General features: G+C 40.8%; 1 protein-coding gene across 7 annotated transcripts in view; it reads right to left on the bottom strand.

Annotated features, from left to right (window-relative positions):
- nek8 (NIMA-related kinase 8) overlaps nt 1-19,201 on the bottom strand; it is a 176,432-nt gene that overhangs the window by 27,264 nt on the left and 129,967 nt on the right. Inside the window, exon 16 of one of the 7 annotated variants that reach the window (XR_006315787.2) lies at nt 16,694-19,140. The exons of the other annotated variants lie outside the window; for them this stretch is intronic. The gene's annotated coding sequence lies outside the window, so the exon portion shown is untranslated. Of the gene's footprint in view, nt 1-16,693; nt 19,141-19,201 lie in introns of those variants that run through there. 7 annotated transcript variants of the gene reach the window in all.

The raw sequence follows: 19,201 nt of genomic DNA, 5'->3' as shown, positions 1-19,201 counted from the left end.
GTTTCGGGCATAAGCCCTTCTTCAGGAATGAGGAAGGAGTGCCAAGCAGGCTAAGATAAAAGGTAGTGAGGAGGGACTTGGGGTAGGGACGTTGGGAATGCGATAGGTGGAAGGAGGTTAAGGTGAGGGTGATAGGCCGGAGAGGGGGTGAGGGCGGAGAGGTCAGGAAGAAGATTGCAGATAAAGAAGGCAGTGCTGAGTCCGAAGGTTGGGACTAAGATAAGGTGGGGGGAGGGGAAATGAGGAAGCTGGAGAAACCTGCATTAATCCCTTGTTGTTGGAGGGTTCCTCGGCGGAAGATGAGGCACTCTTCCTCCAGGCGTCGTGTTGCCATGGTCAGGCTGATCTTTGAGCAAATGCAATCTGTCAGGCCAAATGGCCTCATTCTGTACTATAATTCCATAGTTAAACAATTTTGACTATCGCACACCCAAATTATTTCGGCCATTGTTTGAATCATTGAATGTAATAACCACTTACAAAGCCATTCTTTATTAAAGGTTAGGGCTGAAGTCATATGTTCCAAGTTGTATTTTATAAGCAAGATATTAAGTCATTGCAGTTTCAAAAACAAGAAGAAAACCAATCCTCATGTACAATTCCTGATGGGGAGGAGTTGGATGACTTCCCAAAATATGTCTAAATGCAGGTTCATAGCTCTTTGGAAGTGGAGTTGCAGGGAGATAGGATAGTGAAGGCAGCGGTTTGGTATGCTTTCCTTTATTGGTCAGACTATTAAGTACAGGAGTTGGGAGGTCATAGTGCGGCTGTACAGGATATGGGTTAGGCCACTGTTGGAATATTGTGTACAATTCTGGTCTCCTTTCTATTGGAAAGATGTTGTGAAACTTGAAAGGGTTCAGAAAACAGTTACAATGATGTTGCCAAGTTTGGAGGATCTGAGCTACAGGGAGAGGCTGAACAGGCTGGGGCTGTTTTCCATGATCTTACAGAGGTTTACAAAATTATGAGCGGCATGAACAGAATAAATAGACAAAGTCTTTTCCCTGGGGTCGGGGAGTCCAGAACTAGAGGGCATAGGTGTAGGGTGAGAGGGGAAAGATATAAAAGAGAACTAAGGGGCAACTTTTTCACGCAGAGGATAGTACGTGTATGGAATGAGCTGCCAGAGGATGTGGTGGAGGCTGGTACAATTGTAACATTTAAGAGGCATTTGGATGTGTATATGAATAGGAAGGGTTTGGAGGGATATGGGCTGGGTGCTGGCAGGTGGGACTAGATTGGGTTGGGATATCTGGTTGGCATGGACGGGTTGGACCGAAGGGTTTGTTTCCATACTGTACATCTCTATGACTCTATGTCATATTCTCTAAATGATACCTGCCTGAAACTTGCCATTGCTGTATTCTGTTTGATATGTCACTTATAGGATGATAATCATTTAGAGTTGAGCTTTGGTTTGTTGTTGGTCTTCTTGTAGGTACTCTCAGAATGCTCGCTTTAGGATAAGATGTTAAAAATGTAATCCCACGCTTCCTGTTAGGTGGATGTGGAAGATCCCATGGCATTAATAGAAGAAAGAGCAGAGCAGTTTTCCTGAGATCTTTGTTAACATTTCTCCCTCAAATCAACATAACCAAGACAGATGTTTATGGGAGCTTGCTGGGCGAATCATCATCATCATCATCGACAGTCCGTCGCTGACAAGGATGATTCTCTTCCACTCCCAGGGTGAGTCCATAGGTGGCTGTACAGATCAATCCAGCTTCCGCAGGCTCTGTTACACTTGGGGCAGAAGCGGTGGGCGGTGAGATGGTGTGGCAGCATGTGCCTGATGCGTTTCCAATTGGCTTCAACTTTTTCCTTTTTCGAGGTGCTTGATGCCTTCCTGGATGCTTCTCCTCTGCTTTGGACAGTCTTAGGCCAGTACTTAGGTAAACCGTTTTGGAGCTGGCACTGGAGCGTCTGCTTGGCAAATACTGGCTGTGAATCACTTTGTGATAGAAGGCACTGTATAAAGTTATTTTCTTTTTGCCTCTTCCCAACTATATTCAAAGAACAACAATTACAAACTCTGGGCGAGGCTAGTGTAGCAATAATTCAATTTCTAATTTGTTTTATATTAAAAATTCACAGGTACTTACTTTTAAAACTATTGAATTACCCAAAATTCATGTTTCTTAGAAATGGAGAGAGAAACTAGTACTCAAAGAGTTACTCATACAATAAAGAATGGGTTGAATTGCATTTAATACATATAAGTCACACTATATCAGGCATCTGTTCTCAATAAAAATAAATGCCCAAGGCCAGATTGTTGCTAAATTTACTTGTTTATCAGCCCATCTTTGAACATACCAAAGCATTGTTCCTTATAATTACTTCCGACTAAGATTTCAAATGGCACATTAAGTCTCAAAATGCAATCAAGCAATGTCAAGAGTACTGCTGTAATTTACAGAAATAAACCTTTTGAGAATTTTCATGCTGTTTTAAATTTAATGTTGATCTCACTCTTTCTGCACCTCCTCTGCAGTCATAACATTGTATTTCTCACTCTGTTCTATTACCCTCACGTACTTTGTATGATATGATTTCCTATATTGCAAACAAAATCAAAACTTGTCATGTTACCTAGGTATATGGGAAATGAATAAATCCAATCAAAGTTTGAAGTATATTATTATCTTTTTTTCAAAAAAATACAAAGAATATGTGGCTGTACTAAAGGTTTGGGAATAAAGGCATCGTCATAGAGTCATGCCCACCAGATTTCCCAAACTAAACTGGTCTTACTTGTCTGAGCTTTGCCTATATCCCTCTAAACCTTTCCTGTTCATGTACCAGTCTAAATGATTTTTAAATGTTGTAACTGTACCTGCACCTACCACTTTCTCTAGCAGTTCATTCCACATACGAACCACACTCTGTGAGAAAGGTTGTCTGCGGGTCTCTTTTAAATCTTTCTCCCCTCACCTTAAAAACATGCCCCCTAGTTTTGAACTCACCCACCCTGGGGAAAATAATCTTGGCCATTCACCTTATCTAAGCCCCTCATGATTTTATAAAACTCTATATGGTCACCACTCAATTTCCCACACTCCAGGGAAGAAAGTCCCAGCTATCCACCATCTAAGGCAGATCAGGAGGATTCCAAGTTCTAATTCTCAGTCTGGACCAAGTTAGACAACATCAGCGACAGCAGCAAGGAAGAATAATTGACATCATAATCTTGGGCTGTGGAGGTTTGTCATCTTAATGGCTAGCCCTTCATTGCACCATGCGCACTATAAAAGTATGTTCAAGGCAATAATGATGCCAGGCATTGTTTTCACAGAATTTATAAACCGTTTTTAATATCAAAGATTTATGAAATCGTTACATTTAATCCGCCAACTGTATTGCATTCAGAAACATTAGTGTTTTGTGTTACAATCTAAAACTCAATTCATTTTTGACACGTGTTGGCCTGTACACAAACAGCAGACTTCTGAGTTTCAGAGTAGGCAGGAATAGGTAGTATGACGACTGTACAGTATAGTATATTTGAACTGCCAATGTACTGCCCAGAAAAATTCTCACCAATTAGTTCCTAAAACAGGCAGCATTAGCTTTCATCATAACACAATAACATTAACTACGCACAGCCATGAAATAAATAAAATTAACATTTACACTGGGAGAAACAAGCAAGATTACACAGCTAGAGAGCAGTGACTGTGTCTTCTACACAGAATTAATAGCACAGAAACAGACCATTCAGTCCTACTGATCTGTTCCATTGCTTAAACTCCACACTAGCCTATTTCCACCAACTTCATTTAACTCTACCAACATTTTCTTCTATGCTCTCCCACCACCCACATTGATCCAGTTTCCCTTTAACTGCACCCTGTTATTTACCTCAATTACTTTTCGTACAAATATTTATAAACATTGTAAAAGCACAATTGTTTCAGGACAAATCATAGCTGGGTGAAATAATTTTAACAATTACCCACAAGGTGAAGGTTAAAATTAGACAATATGACTTATCTGCAAAGTTGTGGGTTATTTCATGTCTTTATGAAAAACAAAATCTGGTTATATTTTTAAAAAACGAAAGCTCACATCTGTGTTGTGTCTTTTATAGCCTCAGGATGCCCCAAAATCCTGGGGAGAATGCGAGTAAGTGGAGTTGAAATGTCCATCAGCCATGATTGAATGGCGGAGTGGACTCGATGGGCCGAATGGCCTTACTTCCGCTCCTATGTCTTATGGTCTTAAAAGCACTTTACAGTCAATTAAATACTTTTTAAATTGTAGTCACTGTGGTAACAGGGTAGCCAATATGTACTTAGCAAGTTGCCATAAATGGAAATATGATAATGACTGGAGAATCTCTTTTTATATGATGTTGGTTAAATGTTAAAAAATTGAACAGGACATCAGGGATAACTCACTAGCTGTTCTATTCAGGTCTGAAAGGGTTAATACTGAGAAACATCATAAGCATCAAACAACATGATCGTTCCATATGGACTTGCAAGCTCAACAGCTAGGGATTTCAAAGGAGGGAGACCTAACAAAACAGAAATTGGTGGAAAAGCTCAGCATTTGTGAAGAGAAATCACAGTGAATGTTTTGGGTCTGATGACCTTTCCTCAGACCTGATGGTAGCTAGTTTTCATGTAGAAGATAGGGTGGGGAGATGGGGTAAGGAGTAAATGATAAGTGGAGCCCAAAGAGAGAGAGGAACAAGTTGGACAAACAAGGGAGTGGATAATGATCTGGCTCGGAGGGTGAATAGCTGTTAATGGAGATAGTTAGTGGCTAGCAATGAGTAACAGCACACTGTGCTATAACTAGACCTGGTGTGCTGGGATGGGGGCTATGACATAGGAGAATTCAAACCCTAAGGATATTGAACTTATAAATCGAGAAGACTGCAGGGTCCCCAAGCAGAAGATGAAGTGTTGTTCTTCCAGCTTACACTGAGCTTCACTGCAGAGATATTGACTTGGGAACAGAGTGGTGTGTTGAAGTGCAGGCAGAACAAAGGTGTTCTGCAAAAAGCTTTCCTAACATCTGGTCCTCTTTAAAATATCTGTAAATATATATAATGTATCATTGTAGCCTGTAATTCATTGTTAACGTCCATTAAAATAAATCTTGTTGACTACAAGAGACTCTTCTTGCTGGACAAGGAAGTGGTTTTTCTCTACCAATGAAAACAATTGTAGTTTCCTACAAATGGTGACAGGAATCTTCATCATGAGCAGCACCTCATACAGTGTAATGAGTGAGCATGCCCTTACCACAAGCTCTTCGTCAAAAATGCATCATAGGTTCTTTAAGTCCACCTGAAAGGGCTGATAGGTGCTCATTTTGACTATTTCTCCCAAACGAGGGCACTCTTTCTATAGTTCTGGAGTGATTGACCCACCATGGACAAATAAACAATGATGGTGGTGATCATAGAAATCATAGAATCCCTACAGTGCAGAAACAGGCCATCTGGCCCAACAAGTTCCCACTGACCCTCCGAAGAGTAACACACCCAGACCCATTCCCCTACTATTCCACATTTACCCCTGACTAATGTCCCCTACCTACATATTCCTGAACACTATGAGCAATTTAGCATGGCCAATTCACCTAACCTGTACAATTTTTGGGGCTGTGGGATGAAACCGGAGCACCCGGAGGAAACCCACGCAGACACGGGGAGAAGGTGGAAATTCCACACAGACAGCCACCTGCGGCTGGAATCAAACCCAGGTCCCTGATGCAGTGATGCAGCAGTGCTAACAACTGAGCCAACGTGCTGCCCACTGTGATGTGGGCTTTACAATATAAACAACTATAATAGTCAAATCCAGTCCAGTCTGTCCCCATCTCTATGGAAGAGTCAAATCTGGAACAACAGTCTCTGAATGAAATCTTAATATTGTGAACACCATAAAGAATGAACAAACTGTCAGCTGTAATCCCCAAAGAAATTTTTTTCTACTCTCCTACTCTATCTACATGAGAATCAAATTTATTTCCATTTCCATTTCCATTCCCATAAAGTATCACACAAACAATATCATCACTCTGATGCAGAAAGTATACTTTGATATCTTTTTAAGTGGAGAGAATGTATCTTTTCCAAGTAAAATGCAATGAGAGGAATATTTGGGCACTTTACATCTTTTAAGCAGGGTTTTGATCCCGAGGTTTCAAATTCACTAAAAGATTGTTGAGATATCATTTCTGCAGTCTTTCTGACAGCTCTGCAGATAGTCAACATTGAAATGCATTTCTGAAGATTTGAGGCAATCTTGAGAAGCTAGGTATTCTGAGGATTGATGGTGTGACCATGTTCTCACTATCTCAATGGAATTTAAACTCCTCAGATGTAATATTGTGCCTATTTTTCTTGCTTATTCATGTGTTGTGCTGCAAAGGTTCAGAGAGATCTGAATTTTAATGCACAATCCTTAAAGATTATTTATTTGAATTTATTTTGTTTTCTAGTAGCGAATGAATAGTGAATAGTATTCTAGCACTCAGGTTTAAATACCTGGACATAAAGGCCACAATGAAACAGAAAGCAAAGAATGAATCCCCTCGAGCTAGTGAGCACCTTCAAATGACTAGAGACACAGCTAGTACTTGTCAACTCTCTGAAGTGGTCTGTATACTGGACTGGACAGCACAAAGACTAGGGTAAGTGAGTTGGCGCTTCAGGGCAAAATCATCTTTCCATGTTGTACAGACCATGTTTATACCCAATACCACTTAATTTAGCTCTCAGGTACAGAAAGATCTGAGGTGCTACAATTGGCTTCAATGCATCTGAGTCAAATCTGATGTAGAGAACAGAAACAAATCAAGGAAAAGAAAGAAAAAGAGATTAAAAAGGTACAAATGAAATGGAAAAATATTAAAATTTATGTTTTTGAAATCTCTTCAATTAAGAGCTGAACAAATGAAACTCCATATTTTAAATTCAATTTTGGCACACAGGAGATTAGTCAACAGCAATTAACACTATTGTGTAAATACAGCAACTTTATACTGTATAATGCAAACAATTGTGAGGTCAGTAATTTCAATAATTATGAAATTAATATTGAAATAATTAAACTTGGACTATAACTTGTTGGTTTTTAGGTTTAATTGTCCCGCAGCTAAAGTTGCTACAATAGTTGATTATAAATAATAGTGGCATTAGTCTCATCGTTATCTTGACATCAAAATCAAGGACACTGACGTCTTTTAAATTAATGACGATGATTTGCAACTCACACATTGTCAAAATGGTCAGATTTATAGACTTTGAGAGCAAATGTTAGAATCACATTATTAAAACAAAACTAAATATTTGAAATAACTGTGGTAAATTTACTTTGTAGCTATCATGAAGCTAATAGTGATGGGGCATAACTTGAGCTGCAACTTTTGCTTATTGTAGTGAAGGTGGCATCGCCTCTAATTGCAACAGTCTCATTCAGTATCAGTTTCCATTTTTCAACTTGAAATCACTACCCTGTATAGCAATTTAGGGTGCAAACCAATGGTGCATTTTTAGTCAGCTCAGGCTTTTAGAAAAACTCTGTAAACACCCAAAATTACTTTAATACAGTTTGCAGGTTAAATTAGGATCATACTGTCCTGTGTTATTCAGAAGATCCATGAAGAAATAGATTTATTTTATTATTACAAAAATATATATTATTCATTAAAAAATCTTTATGGACACAAACACACAGCAATACAACAGTTCTGTGCAGTCTTTAAGATAACACAAATAGAAAACAAACCATTGAAATTGACATTCCCGGTGGTTGCAAACAAAGGCACTTCCTACTCATACAGGATACTACTTACATACAATTTGAGGCAACAAGAAAGTTTGACATCTGAATGGAACCTCATTGTACTTTTGCAGAGAGAGATCTTAGACAGTGGTCTTTCCCCCCTGCGCCTTGGCAGCAGCTGGCTCAAGCTTTCGTGCACCCCTCAGCTTGGAATGTGTCAGAGTGCAACACTTGGTTGAAGTCAACTCTTTACACTGGAAGACTAAAACATTTCAGGCAGATTAAAGAGCACCATTCACCAAGTTGATGGTCCTCCAGGTGCATTCAATGTTTGTCTCACTGTGTGTCCTGGGGAACTGCACATAGAACACAGTGTCCTGTGTTACGGAGCTACTCGAGATGACCCTTCGCAAAAAAAACTCTCTCCGGATCTTCTTTCCAAAGGCACATTCCAAAAGGAGATGTTTGACAGCTACTTTGTGGGCAGCATGCAGTGACGCACAGTGTCCAGGCTCAAGTGAAAGTTCTGACAGTGTCCTTTTCACTACCAGCCAAGTGATGTCTTGGTTCTTGGTGGAAAGTTCTGGCAATGAGGCATTCTGCCAAATGGCTTTGACAGTCTGCTCAAGAAATCTAGTGACAGGGTCAACCTTTTCCTTTTCTGAAGGGTTTCAATGACATTATGTGTTGACCACTCCTGATGGACTTATGGTCAAAGAGGTTTCTCTTTGCAAATATTTCCACTAAGGGTCAGGTGATAGGGATGGGTCCAGTTACTTGGGAGAATTTTGAGGCCATGAGGCCAGACCAATCCTTCATAACATCAGGGACAAGGGGAACGGGAACCTCATTACATAGTGACACTTGGTGGTTGCTTGATGTAGCCGCACACAGTATGACCATCAGAATGAGCGCGGCATTGGGTGAACTCCCATCCCCCCAGGGCCCTTATCCAGAGCTTTGTACCAGCTGTCCCCGCAGACATATCCACCTTTGATATACAGATGAAGTGGAAGATGTCTTGGGTGACTGCAGTGGTGCAGGTTTGGGGAATGGGGTAGACCCACACCACTTACAACACTGAGAGCACTTCAAACCTGATTACCAGGTTTTTACCCACAATGGAGAGGGAATGATACTCCTGTGCGCCCAATCTCTTCTTCACATTAGTGATATGTTCCTTCCAAGTTTTGGTGCACACCCTGCATATTCAAAGCACTTAAAGGATTGGTCGGCCCAGTTCCCAAAGAACATGGCTTCATTCTTGCCTTGATTCATTTTGACTCCCAAAGCCAGTTCAAACTGGTTGCAGATCTTTACAAGTCTGTGCATTGACAATGGATCCGAGCAGAAAAAGGCAATGTCATCCACGTATGAAAGTCTATGATTTGCAGGTCTCAACTGCCAGGAACAGTCTGCTCTCTCAGGCTCACCTCCTTCTTAACGAACTCAGAAAAAACCTCTATGCAACACATGAACAAGGCAACAGAAAATGGGCATTTTAGACAGCATATCCCACATGTAGGTGTGCAATATTTGCCAAAGGCTTTTCTGGTCTAGGCAGATGAGGCAGGGGTTCAACCTCCTGTATTACATGTAAGCAATCATATCCCTGAGGAACATAAGACTCTCAGAGATATTCCTGCCTGGTACAGTATATATTTGCTGAAAAATGTGTTGCTGGAAAAGTGCAGCAGGTCAGGCAGCATCAAAGGAGCAGGAGAATCGACGTTTTGGGCATAAGCCCTTCTTCAGGAACATATTTGGTCAGGGTGAAAGACTGACCCCAGAGCAGACCTGACCTGGTTGGTGAAGATTTCAAACAGAATTTTGTAATCTATATTCAACAGTGAAATTGGTCGCCAATTTCAAATTTCCTCCCTCTCCCCCTTCCACTTGTAGATGAGAGTGATGGTAACTTTCCTCATGGATTTACACATGCTCCTTGCCAGGAGCATATTGTCATATACCTCCAGCAGGTCCTGGCAATCAAGTTGCATTGAAGTGAATACAACTTGGCCAGTAAGCCATTGCTTCCAGGAGTTTTATTCTTTTCAAAGGACTCAAGGGACTTGGTTCAGAGATAACAGCTGGTCCAACTTCTCCATTGTGCGGTTGTCTAAGACTTCTTTAGAGGACAGGAACAACCAAGATGTTGCACTCTTTGTGGGCCTCAGGGTTGACCCTGTCACTTGATGTCTTGAGCAGACTGTCATACAGTCTTGCGTAAGAGAATTTGCTGATCCTAGGATGTCAGACTGAAATGATGTTACTGAGCTACAGATAGAAGATCCTTTATCCAAAATGCTCAGGTCCAGCTGTTTTTCGGAATTTGGAATTTTTCGGTTTTCAGAATAGTGACAGTTTGATGGTGAAATTTTAAAACATTTTTCCGGAGGAGCTGACTTCTACGTAAGAACGTGCTTGGCTACAGCCCCCACGTCACATCTGAGTGACACTCATCTAGTGGGTGCCGAAGTTGAGGTGCTCACAGAGAAACCCCAGGCCTGTCGGTGCTTGGCCACGGCCCCTCACGTCACATCTGAGTGACACACATTGAGTGGGTGTCGACTTGGTTTAACTGTTTGTTCGCCAAACAACCTGGTTAATAAGAAAAAAACTTCACAAAAAAACTTTAGGATTTCGGAACTTTTTGATTTTTGGATGTCCAGATAAAGGATCTTCTAATTGTATCCTCTCCCTTGAGGCTGATGATCAGAGCTCCCCCGTGCACCCTCTGGAAGAAGAAAAGCCTGTATGTCTCATCCTACACCATGGAGCAGATCCTGGATGAGAAGATTATCTTGAAGACCTCTGAGGCAAAGAGCGAGGCTTTGCTGGCTCTTCACTTCTGGAGATCTTGACATCAACTTCCATTGTCTGCAGCAGGAGTAGGTTCTGGAGTTTGGACAGTTTTCCCTGTCTCTCCCTCTCTCTCTTGCCTTCTGAACAGCTTCGAGGATGAAGAGCCTCTTGATGTTTGTCTTGACTGTTTTCCACCAATCCACTAGAGACTCAAATAGGGGTTTCACAGTTGTCCAACCTTGTAATCCCTCTTGAGTTTCTCAATGAGTTCTGGGGTGAACAGTTCTATATTCAGCTTCCACATTCACTTGCCAGCCCATTTGTTATCCTGTAGATAACAGGTGGTCAGCAGGAGGCAGTGGTCAGAGAAGAACAATAGCTTGACATCCATGGATCTGATCAAAACCCCGCAGGGCACAAATAGGAAATCGATCCTTGAGCAGATAGACCCATCTGACTGACCAGGTGTATTTATGCTGCGCTGGGGTGCTGAAGAAGTTATGCAGCTTGGCGACTTTAACCGTTTCACCTGGAATCTAGATATGGTGTCCGTCTGGATCATCCAGCTGCATCAATAAGGCAGTTGAAGTCTCCAGCCAGAATGACTGACCTTGGCATCACCAGCAACTGTGGGAGCTGATGAAGGACAACCAGTCACTCTCTCCTTACCACAGCAGCATTCACACTGATACATCTCAGAGAAGTGTTTTTGTACATAATGTCTGCCGCAAGGAGGCACCTGTCCACCATCTCCTTAACTCTGGAGATGGTAAAGTTGTCTCCTTGCAACAAAATACCCAGGACAAAGGAATGGCAATCAACACCCCTCGACCAAATTGAAAGACTGTGGGCCCACAAGGTCGACCATTTCCCGTAGTTGCTAATATGTTTTGTCCCATACTCCTGAAGTAACAGAAGGTCTGCTTTGATGTTGGCCATGTAAACCAACATGGAAATCCATCATGTAGTGGCTTTTACACTCCACGCACTTACACTGGTGATTCTTAAACTCATTTTAAAGACTTTTTTTAGATCACCAAATTGTCCAAGGTCAGTTTTCCCATGGCCTTGTCACTGGGCAATTTCCTGCATCCCTGTAGTGTGGGCAAACTTGCAGGGCTGAGAGAGCTGTCTTGTTTCTCCTGGCCACACTAATCCAATCCCATTGGCATCTGAGTGAAGATAAAGCCAGGAAGGTCGGGTTTCAAATCAAACAGAACTGTGCTCTGCTTCAGAGTATTGCTGCTCCTGATTGTCTGGAGCCACGGTGTGCTGGGTAGCCTTGATTCTTAACAACAGGAGGTGGGTTTCACAGGGTCCTTCATGATGACCAGTGTTTCTGGGGGCTAGAGGGGTACTTATCTCCCTTCCTCCCTTGGTATTTTGCCTCCCCTGCACATTTTCATTGTCAGAGAAGCTGCTGATGTGTCCTTTGTGCAGCTACCTATTTCCTTTTTGCTGTAGGCCAGTGGGGGCCCTTCATTGTTGTCTCTTCACATTCCTCATCACCTCTGTTCACTCTCCCGTCTCCTTCGTTGCCTCCTCCTCCATTGACTCTGACTTTTCTGGTGGCAGTCGAGTCAGTTGGTGCCCTGTTGCACTGACCTCCTTTCTTTCCTCACAGGCCTTTTCCTCCTTCTAGGTGACCAAATATACAGGTCACAGTAATTGCTGTGCATGGAATTCTTATCTTATGGTTCAGGTTAATATAATTCCTACCTCATTTTAGGTTCCAAGTAAGTGCCATGTGCCAAGTTTTAAAATTCCAAAGGAGTAAATTAAGTGAGGTGGAATTGCAATTCTTCTGGATTCATCTTGAATTAGATTAGATTAGATTACTTACAGTGTGGAAACAGGCCCTTCGGCCCAACAAGTCCACACCGACCCGCCGAAGCGTAACCCACCCATACCCCTACATTTACCCCTTACCTAACACTACGGGCAATTTAGCATGGCCAATTCACCTGACCTGCACATCTTTGGACTGTGGGAGGAAACCGGAGCACCCGGAGGAAACCCACGCAGACACGGGGAGAACGTGCAAACTCCACACAGTCAGTCGCCTGAGGCGGGAATTGAACCCGGGTGCATCTTAGTGCATTAATACAGATGCAAAACTACAACTTCACATCCAAAATATGAGAGATATTACACACCATAATCTATTACTGCTTTTAAATGCCGTATGTGGATTAGAGTGCAAGATCTACTCAGGCATCAAAAATGAAAAATATGGCTAACTGATGCTTTCATTACTCATTTTCAAGCAATTTGATTACTGGGTTATAGACCAGCCTTCTTTTATGCTTCTGAAGAAGTCATATCAGACTCAAAACATTATCTCCACAGATACTGCTAAACCTACCGAGTTTTTCCAGTATTTTGTATTTTTATTTCAGATTTCTAGAATCCACAGTATTTTGCTTTATTCTTTTATGCAAGTTATTTCATTCTTCCCTTCTCTATACCATCATTTCTGCAGTGCTTAGTCATGACTACTTAGTTCATTCCACAGCAGTTTCCTGGATAAGGAGTGAGAATGGGAGAGGCACTGACCACGCACATTTACTGGTGGCCTTGGTGATGAGCTGGGTGTGGAGCTGGACGTCGAGGTCAAGCGAATCACACTAGTTACAGTGCAGGGTTTAGGGCAGGGCTTAAAATGCAAATCCTTCGTATGTTCAGCCGTTAACAAAAAGTTTGACATATTGGTGCTGAGCCATCAGACAGAACGGTGAATGTAAAGGAATTAGTGAAGTATTTGAAAAGCAAAACTGGGTACTGACCCCATTCTTATTGATACTGCCAGCTAGAGCCAATAGGCAGATCACTATACACTCAATTATTTTTTCATGTATGATCTGGGCTTGAATAAATCAGACCACTGTCCTTTTCTTAATATATGCTATTACCTAGTCATTCACAGCAGCACACTGGATAACTGGAACTAAAAAAAAAACAATGTATTTACAAATTAAACCGTGTATAATAAATTTAATAATTAAATCATAGAATCACAGAATCAAAGCAGGCCATTTGGCCCATCGAGTCTGCACTGACCCTCTGAAGAACATCCCATCCAGAGCCACTCTATTCATGTAATGCTGCATTTACCATGGCTAATCGACCTAACCTGCACATCCCTACACACTACAAGAAAGTTTAGCATGGCCAATCCACCTAACTTGCACATCTTTGGACTGTGGGAAGAAACCACACCACCCTGTAGAAACCCACACAGGGAGAATGTACAAACTCCACACAGTCACTCAAGGCTGGAACTGAACCTGGGTACTTGGTGATGTGAGGCTAACCACTGCGTCAGAATGTCACCCATTTAATCACATAAATGCTTTATTTTTAAGTGTAAAGGAGTCCTGGGCAATTTCTGATGTTTACTGGGAAAATATCTGGATTTACTATAAGTTGTGAAAGAGTGATGTATCTGAAGTCAGTACCACAAAGCAATATAAAAATAAATTAAACACACATGGTTTGGGGAGTTTAGATGAAAGGTTGTCATTTAACTTCACTACAACATTTAAAGGTCACAATCTGAAAATATTAACTTTGTTTCTCTTTCTACAGATGCTGCTGGACAGGTTGCATATTTCTAACACTTTCTATTCTCATTGAAAATAGCGGTTTGATTATGTACTCACAGGAAAGAACAACATGATTTCACCTTCCAAAGTCCTCCAGCCGTACAACACATCCAAATCTATCTGCTTTCAGATTCTGGCTTCTTGCACAACCCTACCACTCAAACATGGGCAGCCGTGCTTTCAGCTGCCTCGATCAAAAGCTCCAAAATTATTTGTAGGTTTTTTTTGCAGTTCTGTGAAGCACCTTATGACATTTTACCATGTGAAAGACTCCTTATAAATAAATGTTCTTGCTGTATTATAGGTGTTGTATTGTCGTCACTGGCACCATTGTGCCTTTAAGATTTTATTCAAATAGGAAGTGTGCAAGAGACACTTATGAAGCAGTAATCATTTGAGGTTCACTGTGCAGTTTTTCCAATGATCTTAGTCTGACAAATCAAACTATAGACAAGCCAAACTTTTTAAAATTGCTAAGTCAGCATAACTTATCTAGAATCTAACTTAAATAAAAGAAGAAATCCCACAGAAGATTTTTTGGCAAATCCTATACTTCAGCTTATATGTAAGATTCAGATTTTCTGTTACTATTCACTCTGGCCAAGTTTATGTAAAAGAAAATGAAAAAGAAGTGTTGGCAGTGTCTAAAAGGTCTGATTGCTTTTCTAAGTTGTAGGAATATACTAAATATGGCGATGAGGCAGACCCGCTAATTTTTGGCAAGGTGATCCCTAAAAATATGCCAAAAAATGAAAGAGTTATTCAAAATATTTGTTTTGAGAATTGAAAATTATAGGTATTTAGAGTGTGTGCTGTCAAAAATAAGTATTGAACTTATTTACAAATAGGAACCCATTCTTGAATAATGATATGTATTCATGTCTTCCAAATCCATCAGCTTGGACAGAATTTTCAGTTTTTACTTTGTTGATCGGTATGTCAGTTTTGGATTAGCCCTATCACACTATTTTATTGCTCCCTTATTCTTCCACTTCCAAATTTCTTGTTTTCTTTCCTGAAGGAACAAAGGGCTGGAGCACTTTCCCACAGATTAGAGGCCTTCAGTTCCTTGAGCTTTCTTTACATGTAAACTTACATAGAAAATGAGAACATGGAAATCAAAATCTAGGGTCATATTACAGCCTTGTCAGTCTTGTTCACATGTGCATACCTTCTATACAGGGTTCACTGTATAGCAAATACGAGCCAAATAATGCACTCACTTTTTTCTGTTCTTCAACATTCAGAGCATAGATCAGTTACAAGTTACTGCCAACTTTGTAGAGATCATCTAATTAAGCACAGGTCCAGAATCATACCTGAGATCCAGCCCATGAGTCAGCTCCACCTGAAAAGTGCATTTGTTATTACAGGAATTACACGGATGCACCAAGTACATTGATAATTGTTATGTGACTGCAATACACATTAATTAGTTTATTTTGCTATTAATCTATAAAACATAAATTGCAAAGCACTTAGTTATTGCCAATTCCCATCATTATTGATGAATCATTTACCATTTTATGTCACAATATCAACTGTGTAAGAAAATTCTGAATAAAATACAACAGCTTAAGAAATGACTGATGGCAAATTTAAGCTGGATTATTCAAACTCAAACATATGCTAACATTTATATACAATTTCAGAGCAACTCTTGAAGGTTTTGTGTCATTTGACTGGAGCTAGATGTTCGTTTGAGTCCTACTATACCGATTTAATAATGTAATCTAGATTGTGCTCCAATGCAAGAATTGAGGGAGTGCTGCACTTTTGAAGGTGAAATTGTTTGAAACAAATAAATTAAGAACCTGTCTGTCCTCTCAGGTTGATACAAAGATCTCATGACATGATTATGAAGAAGACTAGGAAGTTTCTCATGGTGTCCTGATCAATATATATCCATCAATCAGCATCTCTGAAATAAAATATCTAGTCATTATCATTCACATCTTCATCAAACCACCTTCAGCTGTTTCTTCAATGACCTTTTCTCCATGAGTTCAGAAATGGAGCCAATACCCCTCTCAAGATCTTAGGGTTTGCCATTGACCAGAAAATGAAATGAAACATTTAAATACTGTGGCTTCAAAAGGGATATTGCCTGGGTTGGATCAATTCAGCTAGAAGACAGACTAGATAGGCTGGGGTTGTTTTCATTAGAGTAGAGAAGGCTGAAGAGAAACCTGATAGAGGTATACAAAGTAATAAGGGGAATTGACAGGGTAAATAGGGAGAAATCTCTCCTTGATAAGACTAGTCAATATCCAGTGGTCACAGTTTTAAGCAGTAAGGGGTTTAGAGGAGATTACTGATCAGAGCATTGAGTATAGGGGTTGGGAGGTCAAGTTGTGGCTATACAGGACACTGGTCAGGTCACTTTTGGAATATTGTGTGTGGAGAAAGTGAGGTCTGCAGATGCTGGAGATCAAAGTTGAAACTTTATTGCTGGAACAGCACAGCAGGTCAGGCAGCATCCAGGGAACAGGAGATTCGACGTTTCGGGCACAGGCCCTTCTTCAGGAATAATTCTGTTCTCCCTCCTATCAGAAGGATGTTGTGAAACTTGAAAGGGTTCAGAAAAGATTTATAAGGATGTTGCCAGAGTTGGAGGATTCGAGCTATAGCTGGAGCTATATTCCCTGGAGACTCGGAGGCTGAGGGGTGACCTTATAGAGGTTTATAAAATCATAGAGGGTCATGGATAGGGTAAATAGACAAGGTCTGTTCCCTGGGATGGTGGAGTCTAGAACTAGAGGGCATAGTGTTATGAATCAGCTCAGATCCCTCAGAACATTTCAAGAATGTGGTCCAGACCCTAATTTTGCTAGTCATTTTAAGCAGGTGTAAAGTGGCTATTCCAGGAGAGATGGTCAAACCACTTAGTTTTAAACAAAACAGAATTTATTTACAAGATTACTGAATGAAACACAAAGAACAGAAAACAGAGTGAAGAATAACCTATCCTATCCAAAAAGCCAACAGACTATCCCAACTTAATGAAGCTGTTCCAGATACTTGCAACAATTCCCCTAAATACCCCTTGACACAAAAGGTAAAATCAAACAAAGTTTTTACAGGACAGAAGTCACAGATAGATCAGCATGGACCTGCTTCTGAGTCCAACAACCTTTCTTCACACTACTGCTTAAAAAAAAACATAAAAAAGCTGAGCTGTGAGAACTGGATACTTCCCTTGTATGTGTTTTTTTTAAACTTGAAAGCCTTCTGTCTGAAGCAATATCTGTTAGTTATTATTAAATTGGCCCTAAAACCCTTCAACCACCAGACTTTTCGGAGCCTGTGTCATTTATGACCTCGCTGAAAGAAAAGCCCAGAGCTACATATCCCTGTTAAAAGAGCAGCTTCGTCACAACAAGTTTAGGGTGAGAAGGGAAAAAATTTAAAAGAGACCTAAGGGGCAACTTTTTCACGCAGAGGTTGGTGAGTGTATGGAATGAGCTGCCATAGGAAATTATGGTGGCTGGTACAATTACAACATTTAAAAGGCACCTGGATGGGTATATGAATAAGACGGATTTATGGGCCAAGTGCTGGCAAATGAGTCTAGATTAGGTTAGGGTATCTGGTTGGCATAAACAAGTAAGACCCAAGGGTCTATATCTATGCTGTACATCTCTATGACTCTTTGAGGAACTTTTTCTCATCCAGAAGGTGGTGGGTATCTGGACCTCACTGCCTAAAAGGGTGGTGGAAGCAGTAGCCATCAAGACATTTAAACGGTACTCAGATGAGCACCCAAAATGCCATAACATACAAGGTTATGGGCCAACTGCTGGAAAATGGGATTAGGATAGACAGATGACAGATGACTGACGGCTGACATGGAAACAATGGAGTGGAGGGCCAGTTTCCACACTGTAAAACACTGACTTCAAGAGCTGATCAGAGGCTAGGGATTCTGCAGTAGGTCACTTGTCTCCTATCTTCCCATTGCCTGTACACTATAAAGTTCAAGTGGCAGAAGTATTATTATTTACAAGAAGCACTGCGTTAACTTATCAAGGGTTCTATAACAGCATCTTCCTAACCTGGAATTTCTACCACTAAGAACGACAAGGACAGAAAATGCTCTGAAACATCATCACCTGCAAGTTTCCCTCCAAATCACACACCATCCTGACTTGTAAGTATATCGCCATTCCTTCATTGTTACTGGGTCAAAAAGCTGAAATGCCTTTCTAACAGCAGTCTCTAAACCCCAAGAACTTCAGCAGTTCAGGAAGGCTATGCACCAACACCTCCTCCAAGACAGTTAGGAAGGGGATTAGATGCTGGCTCAGCCACTTCCGCTCACATCCCATCAATCAATTAAAAACATTCAACCTCAGTTACACTGACTGACCAGGAAGTCAACCGTTATGGGTGGACAGGCAAGAAAGTGCAGTTAAGGCCACAACCAGGTCAATCAAGATCTCTTGAATGGCAGATAGGAATAAACCCAAATTACCTACTTTTACTGATATTTTTATGGTTTGTAAATGTATGTTTTCTTCATACCTTCTATGTGGTCATTCCAGCACTAATGATTCTGAAGAAATCATACAATGGAAAATTCACAAGTCATCTCCTTGCTAAATTATCCTACAGCATCTCTTTACTGCCTATAACATGCTTAATTATCCGCATTTCTATGCAATAGACTGCAGTTTTGCAAATTATTTTCAGTTTATAACCTATCTGGGCTTTAATATTCTGCGCTGGTAGGTGACAAGATTTTAGTCTATGAAACATCAGCACCACTTTCTCCAGGGATTACTCAAGTCTTGACTGTTGCCAACCCGTGACTAAACTGGCTGGATTTAGTTTTGTCAGAACACCCTTCATAAGGAGAATAGTTGTGTGCCCCATCTTGGGCAGATAGAAGGCGTGTCTCTATGGATTTTCTAGTAGTTTTATGATGAAATTTTTCGAATAAAGAGAATGGTTTCCAAATGCATCAACATCCAGATCCATTTCTGCAAAAAAAAAGGAAAACGTGGAGCATTTGAAAATTACGAAGAATAAAATGTTGGAAAT

The sequence above is a fragment of the Chiloscyllium plagiosum genome, unplaced genomic scaffold (assembly GCF_037043375.1).
Source record: "Chiloscyllium plagiosum isolate Xiang-an unplaced genomic scaffold, Cpla_swu_hap1 HiC_scaffold_31, whole genome shotgun sequence".
NCBI lineage: Eukaryota > Metazoa > Chordata > Chondrichthyes > Orectolobiformes > Hemiscylliidae > Chiloscyllium > Chiloscyllium plagiosum.
This window is presented reverse-complemented; position numbering and strand designations above follow the sequence as displayed.